Raw genomic sequence first — 6,152 nt, 5'->3', positions numbered from 1 at the left:
AACAGATCCATCTCCTGGCACAGGGATGGCATGGGATCCTTAACCCCTTGGGAACAGATCCATCTCCTGGCACAGGGATGGCATGGGATCTTTAACCCCTTGGGAACAGATCCATCTCCTGGCACAGGGATGGCACTGGATCCGTGACCCTTTGGGAACAGATCCATCTCCTGGCACAGGGATGGAGTGGAATCCTTAACCCCCTGGGAACAGATCCATCTCCTGGCACAGGGATGGCATTGGATCCATGACCCCTTGGGAACAGATCCATCTCCTGGCACAGGGATGGCGTTGGATTGTGGACAACAGCACTGGAAAGAGCAGCAAACCAATGTTCTCCTTGTGTTGGTGGGAATGAAGTGCTCCAAGCCCAGGTTTCTCCTTCCTCACTGCCCAGTGTGGTGCTTGGTGGTGCCCTCTGCTCTCACCTTCTCTTCACGTCCTCGTTATTGACTTCCAGAAATAACAGGAAAGACTTGGGGACAAAAATTGTGCCCGGAGTGTAAGAACCTGATCCAGACATCAGCCCGGTGAGTTTGTCTGGAAAATCCATCTTCCAGGGAGCACATTCCATCTCCAGACATTGCTTTGGGATGGCTCTCATGGAACAGGTCCCGTAAGTCCCTTCCTGATTTGTTTTTTTATGAACACTGAATCCATCCCTACAAACATGAGGTTTCCCAGAGAAGCTGTGGCTGCCCCTGGATCCCCGGAAGTGTCCAAGGCCAGGTTTGGAGCAGCCTGGGATAGTGGAAGGTGTCCCTGCTGGAACTGGATGATCCTTAAAATCCCTTCCAACCCAAATCATCCTGGAATTCTGGGATCACAGCTTTGCCATGCGAGGTGTGGGTGAGCAGCCTTAATCCGGCAGAACCGTGAAAATAGGAATTTCTTGGACTTAAGGTGGCTCATAAAGTTTGGAAAGCGGCAGCAACAGTAAACAAAATCCAGAATTTACTACAAATTTCCTTTATCCTTATTTATTTCCTTTCCAAGTGTGGTTTATTCCAAGTTACAACTTCTTTATTGAGTCCAGTGTGAATAAATTCAACACTCCAGCAAGAGCATGTTCAGAGCCTGTGGCCTTCCCCAGGGAGCCCAGTTTGGGGATTTGCTGAATTGTTGGGATTATTGGGAAAATCTGACTGGGATTTGCTGAATTGTTGGGATTATTGGGAAAATCTGATCGGGATTTGGCTGGAAATGCAGCACAGGTTGCTGGAGCTCGCTGAGTGTTGCACAAATATTCGAGTTGGGGCGTTGTGTTCAAGTGTTTGTTTGCTCCTAATTGTTCTGCCCTTCTTCAGCTGGGTTTGATGAGATTTCTCTGCATAATTAAAAGGCCCTCAAGGAAAAGGAAAATAAAACAGTCAGCAAATTAATCTGTAGGACAAGGAAACGCTGATCATTCTGAACATCTTAATTCATTTAAAATTCTGTTTTCTTTAAGGTTTTCCCTTTGTCACCGTGAGCTAATTACAAACCACTTTAGTCTGCACACAGATTTTTTAAGCCCCATCCTGAACTTCTTTATATTTTAAGGAAATTTCCTTTGAAATTAAGTTTAAATATAATTGAAAAGAAAAAGGAATTTTTTATTTCCTTCTGTTTTAAGGCAGGGAGCGGTTTCTTTAGGAAGCACAGAGCTGGGTGGAGGCTGGATCCTCTCTGCTGTATCCTCACACTTTGGGAAAACCACTGGATGGGAGCTGAGGGACTCTGGCCACTGCTGCTGCTGCTGCAGGCTGGACATCCCACTGGTTTTTTTGGGGGGGATGGGAATGAGCCTGAATAAAAATACTGTGTTTATTTGTTCTCTCTGGGAATGAGCCTGGAGAGAAATATTTGGTTTATTTATCATTAAAATCAAAGTGCTGCTTATTTTCAGGGAAAATGGGATTTGAAATCACCATCTCACGTCTCCAGGATTGCCAGAGCCAGGGTTAGATGGGATATTGGGAATCGGGAATTGCTGGCTGGGAGGGTGGGCAGGGGCTGGGCTGGAATTGCCAGAGCAGCTGGGGCTGCCCCTGGATCCCTGGCAGTGCCCAAGGCCAGGCTGGACATTGGGGCTGGGAGCAGCCTGGGACAGTGGGAGGTGTCCCTGCCATGGCAGGGGTGGGATGGGATGGGATGGGATTTAAGGTCCCTCCCACCCAACCAGTCTGGGATTCTGTGATCCCCTCTCCAAAGGCTCCCCAGGCCACCAGGCAGGTGGGACATGGGACAGGGATGTCCCTTAGGGTGCTTCCTGGGCAGAGGGAGAAAAGATGGAACCTGTGGAGATCAGAGGGACAGGGGAGGGTGGGAGCAAATCTTTCCAGGGCAAAGATGTGGAGATCAGAGGGAGAGTGTTGGCTGGAGGCTCCTCCCAGCACAGGATCCTCTTGGAAGTTGCTTTGCCTTGACCTTCATCCCACTGAATCTGAGGAGATCCCTTCCCCAGCTCGTTGTGACTTTGACTGGATGCTGATTATTCATTATTTTAATATCAGTTAGAAGATTATCAACATATGAAGTGATGATTTCATCACCACTCCCATGGATATTGCTCCTTACAATAAAGTTTGGATTTTAGGGGCTCGATTTTCCTTTTTCCTTCCTTGCCGACTTTAACCAGGAGCCAGCACAGTTCAACAATCCTGAGACTCTCAGAGCTCTGGATTTTATTGAGAATTTCAAGCTGTACTTTCAATTAAGTAAATTAACACTGAAGTAAACACTGATTTGAAGGCTTCAAACCTGGTATCAAATCTTCGTGGATTGGTGATTCTGTCCTTGAGTACCAAAGGAATTTTGGTTGTGCCCTTCTGCCCAGGTGGCTGCAAATTAAACTGATTTATTTCCCCGTGTTAATCAGCAGGTAATTGTAGCTGCTCTTTGGCAGCAAATGGGATTCCTGGGGGGCAGGAATTCCATGTTGGTACAGAGAAAAAAAACCCCAAACAGGTAAAATAATCATGGACAGACTGGGCTGGGCCCTTTGTGCTTTGCTCAGACATTGAGAGGTTTTGGGGTGAAAAGTGTTTTATTTTCTCTCTGGAAAGCCTCGTAGCCACTAAAGGTGCAAGAAATCCCCAGCACACTGTTAATGAGTGATCAGAGAATAAAAAAACTGCTTCAAGGGAAGATCCAGGGAAGAAATGAGTCCTGGCAGGACTTGGAATTTGCTGAGGAGCTCGTAGAGCTCAGCGTTGAGCTGAGCTCATCCCTCTGAATGAAGGCAGAGCGCTGAGCCCCATTTAAATCAGAAATGCTGCTAAAATCCGAGCCAGATTTTCTCTCTGGAAATGCACATTCCATGAGCTCAGAGCTCTCTAAATGAGCCCAGGGTGTTTTCCAAGGTGTTATAAATGCAGATCTCAGCTGCTGCATCCACTACAGAGAATTAAAGGAGATAAATGTTAAAAAGGCAACGACCAAAGCTGAGGGCTGAGCGTCCGCAAAGCCCAGAACAAGATTTGATCTCCTCAGAGTTCTGCCCCACCACAACCTTGACATTTGCAATTGGTCAATAGATGTAAAATTGCATCGATTCATTAATTTTTAAAAGCAAACTTTGCAAAGCAACTGAGCTGCGTTCTGAAGGAGGAGGCATCGTTAGAAAGGTTAATTGTTGTTTCAAGGCTCTGGCTGGAATCAATAGGACCGGGAGCTCCAAGGATTTTGTGGAGAAGCAGCTGATGGCTGCAGCTCTCCCAGCTGGAATTTTGTTCCTCAGGAAAACAAAGCAGGGGCTGTCCAGGGATTCGGGGCTCGGGAAAGCTGGATCAAGCTCCGTGACAGGCACGGAAAACAAAGGGAATGTTAATTTTGCAAAAGCCAGAGGAGGTTAAAGGAGTCTCTGTTTACACGTGTGACACCCAGAGCTGCTGAAAAGCTGCTGGAAAAGCTGCTGGTGGAGGTGACAGGGACAATCCTCAGGAAACAAGGGATAGATTAAGGGATTTCAGCTGTTCCTCCTGAGGGATGGGAATTGTGGCCCAGCAGGTGAGGCCTGGGCCTCTGTCCTCACCGAGGGCCCTGGAAGGGAACAGAAGCAGCAGGGCTCACTCAGCACAGGATCAGGGAATTGTTTGGGTTGGAAAAGCCCTCTGGATCATCAGATCCAACCATCCCCCAGCACTGCCCAGGCACCACTGCCCCGTGTCCCCAGGTGCCACATCCACACGCTTTGAAATCCTGCCAGGGATGGAGACTCCACCCCTGCCCTGGGCAGCTGTCCCAGGGCTGGACAATCCATTCCAGGAAGGAATTCTTCCCAATATCCAATTTAAATTTCTCCTGGCCCAGCCTGAGGCCGTTCCCTCTCCTCCTGTCCCTGTTCCCTGCCAGCAGAGCCCGACCCCCCCGGCTGCCCCCTCCTGTCAGGGACTTGTGCAGAGCCACAAGGTCCCCCCTGAGCCTCCTTTGCTCCAGCCTGAGCCCCTTTCCCAGCTCCCTCAGGAATTCTCCAGCCCCTTCTCAGCTCTGCTCCCTTCCCTGGACATGCTCCAGCCCCTCCAGGTCCTTCTTGTCATCAGAGACAAAGAACCATGAGGTACCTGAGCCTTTTCCTCATCCTTTGCCACATCCACCAGGGGCTGGAGATTCTCCTCATCCCTCCCTTTGTTGCTGCAATATTTGCAGGAATATTTTTAGTCTTTTATGGCAGTATCCAGATTAAATTCCAGCCGGGCTTTGCCCTCCTCATTTTCCCACTGCAGGACCTCCTGACATCCTTGCCCTCCCGACTTACCTGCCCCTTTTTCCAGAGGTTAAAAACTCCCTGTTCTGGATATTTTATGCTGTTTACACAGCCCATGGCCTCAGTGTTCATGAGACTTCCATCCTGGCTCTGGATGGAAAGCGGGACACAGTTTCCTGGAGGTGGAAGGAGCGCTGGCTGCAGAGTGGAAGTGACTCAGAAATGAGTAAACTCTGAGGGCAGAAAAGCAAAATTCTTTTCTCGCCTTTGCACAGAAAGAAATGGAGACTCGAAGAGAACGCAGGAAAAGCATTCCCTGATTTTGGGGGCTGTATTTGGGATGCCCTGGCTTTGGTTTAGCTCCTGTGCTCCTGCTGGTCCCTTCCCCTCCCTCAGGGCCAACACCAGGAGCAAAAATGTGACAACAGTTCTGAGAATTCATAAATATAAATCCTAAAACATGGCAGGAGTTTGGCTCAGAACACAAGTGGGAAGTTCTGAAAAGAGGAAAATTAATTAATTAATTAATTGATTATGAAAAGCAATTAATTGTAAATGAAAATTAATTAATTAATTCTAAAATTAACGCCAGCAAAGCAGGAAGAGGAGATTCTGAGAGACTGCCAGCACAAACACAGCCTCCTGGGGGCTGTGCTCTGTCACCCTCCCACCACGGAGCCTTCATTTGAGTGATCCCAAAGCTTTTCATCCAAGGAGTTCCTCTCTCAGCATCCCGTTAACCAGGAATCCAATCTCCCCCTTCCCACACTGCTCTCCTTGAGCTGGAGTGATCCAAAAGCTCCATTTACCTGAGCTAATCTCAGTAATCAGAATTATTTAACGCCACTCTTCTCTCTGGACTGAGCACAGTCAGTAAATTTTTATACCCGGGTGTCTCCCAAGGACGCCTGATGGAAGGTCCCGAACACCAGACTGAATTCCAATCTTCCCTAATGCCCACTGAAACCTCAAACAGGAGCTTTAATTAGATGTTGCTGATTAGAACCAGTTCCAGTGTGCTTGGCTTCATCCCTTTTCCCTTGGGATTTCACAGTAATTTGGATTTTAATAGCCCAATATTGTCCTGTTTTACAGCTCTATAAGCTCTGCTCGGATTTTATCTCTCCCCCCTGGATGGTAAGAAAAATTCCACAGGAGTGTCACCGTTCAGACATTCCCTGGATTTCACTCATTGTCCAGGATCTCCACCTGCCCCAGGGATGCTCTGGGTGAAGATGGAGCCTTCCCAGTAATCCCAGTTGTTCTCTGTAGGAGTGAATGGGCTGATCATGGAATCATGGAATTACGGAATTACGGAATCATGGAATCACTGAATCACTGAATCACTGAATCATGGAATCATGGAATGGTTTGGGTTGGGAGAGATTCAAGAATCATCCGGTGCCACCCCTGCCATGGCAGGGACACCTCCCACTGTCCCAGGCTGCTCCCAGCCCCAATGTCC

The sequence above is a fragment of the Corvus kubaryi genome, unplaced genomic scaffold (genome assembly GCF_017639235.1).
Source record: "Corvus kubaryi isolate FWS band 111438036 unplaced genomic scaffold, C.kubaryi_AGA036_p1.0 66, whole genome shotgun sequence".
In the NCBI taxonomy this organism is placed as follows: Eukaryota; Metazoa; Chordata; class Aves; order Passeriformes; family Corvidae; genus Corvus; species Corvus kubaryi.
Note: the sequence above shows the minus strand (reverse complement) of the source record.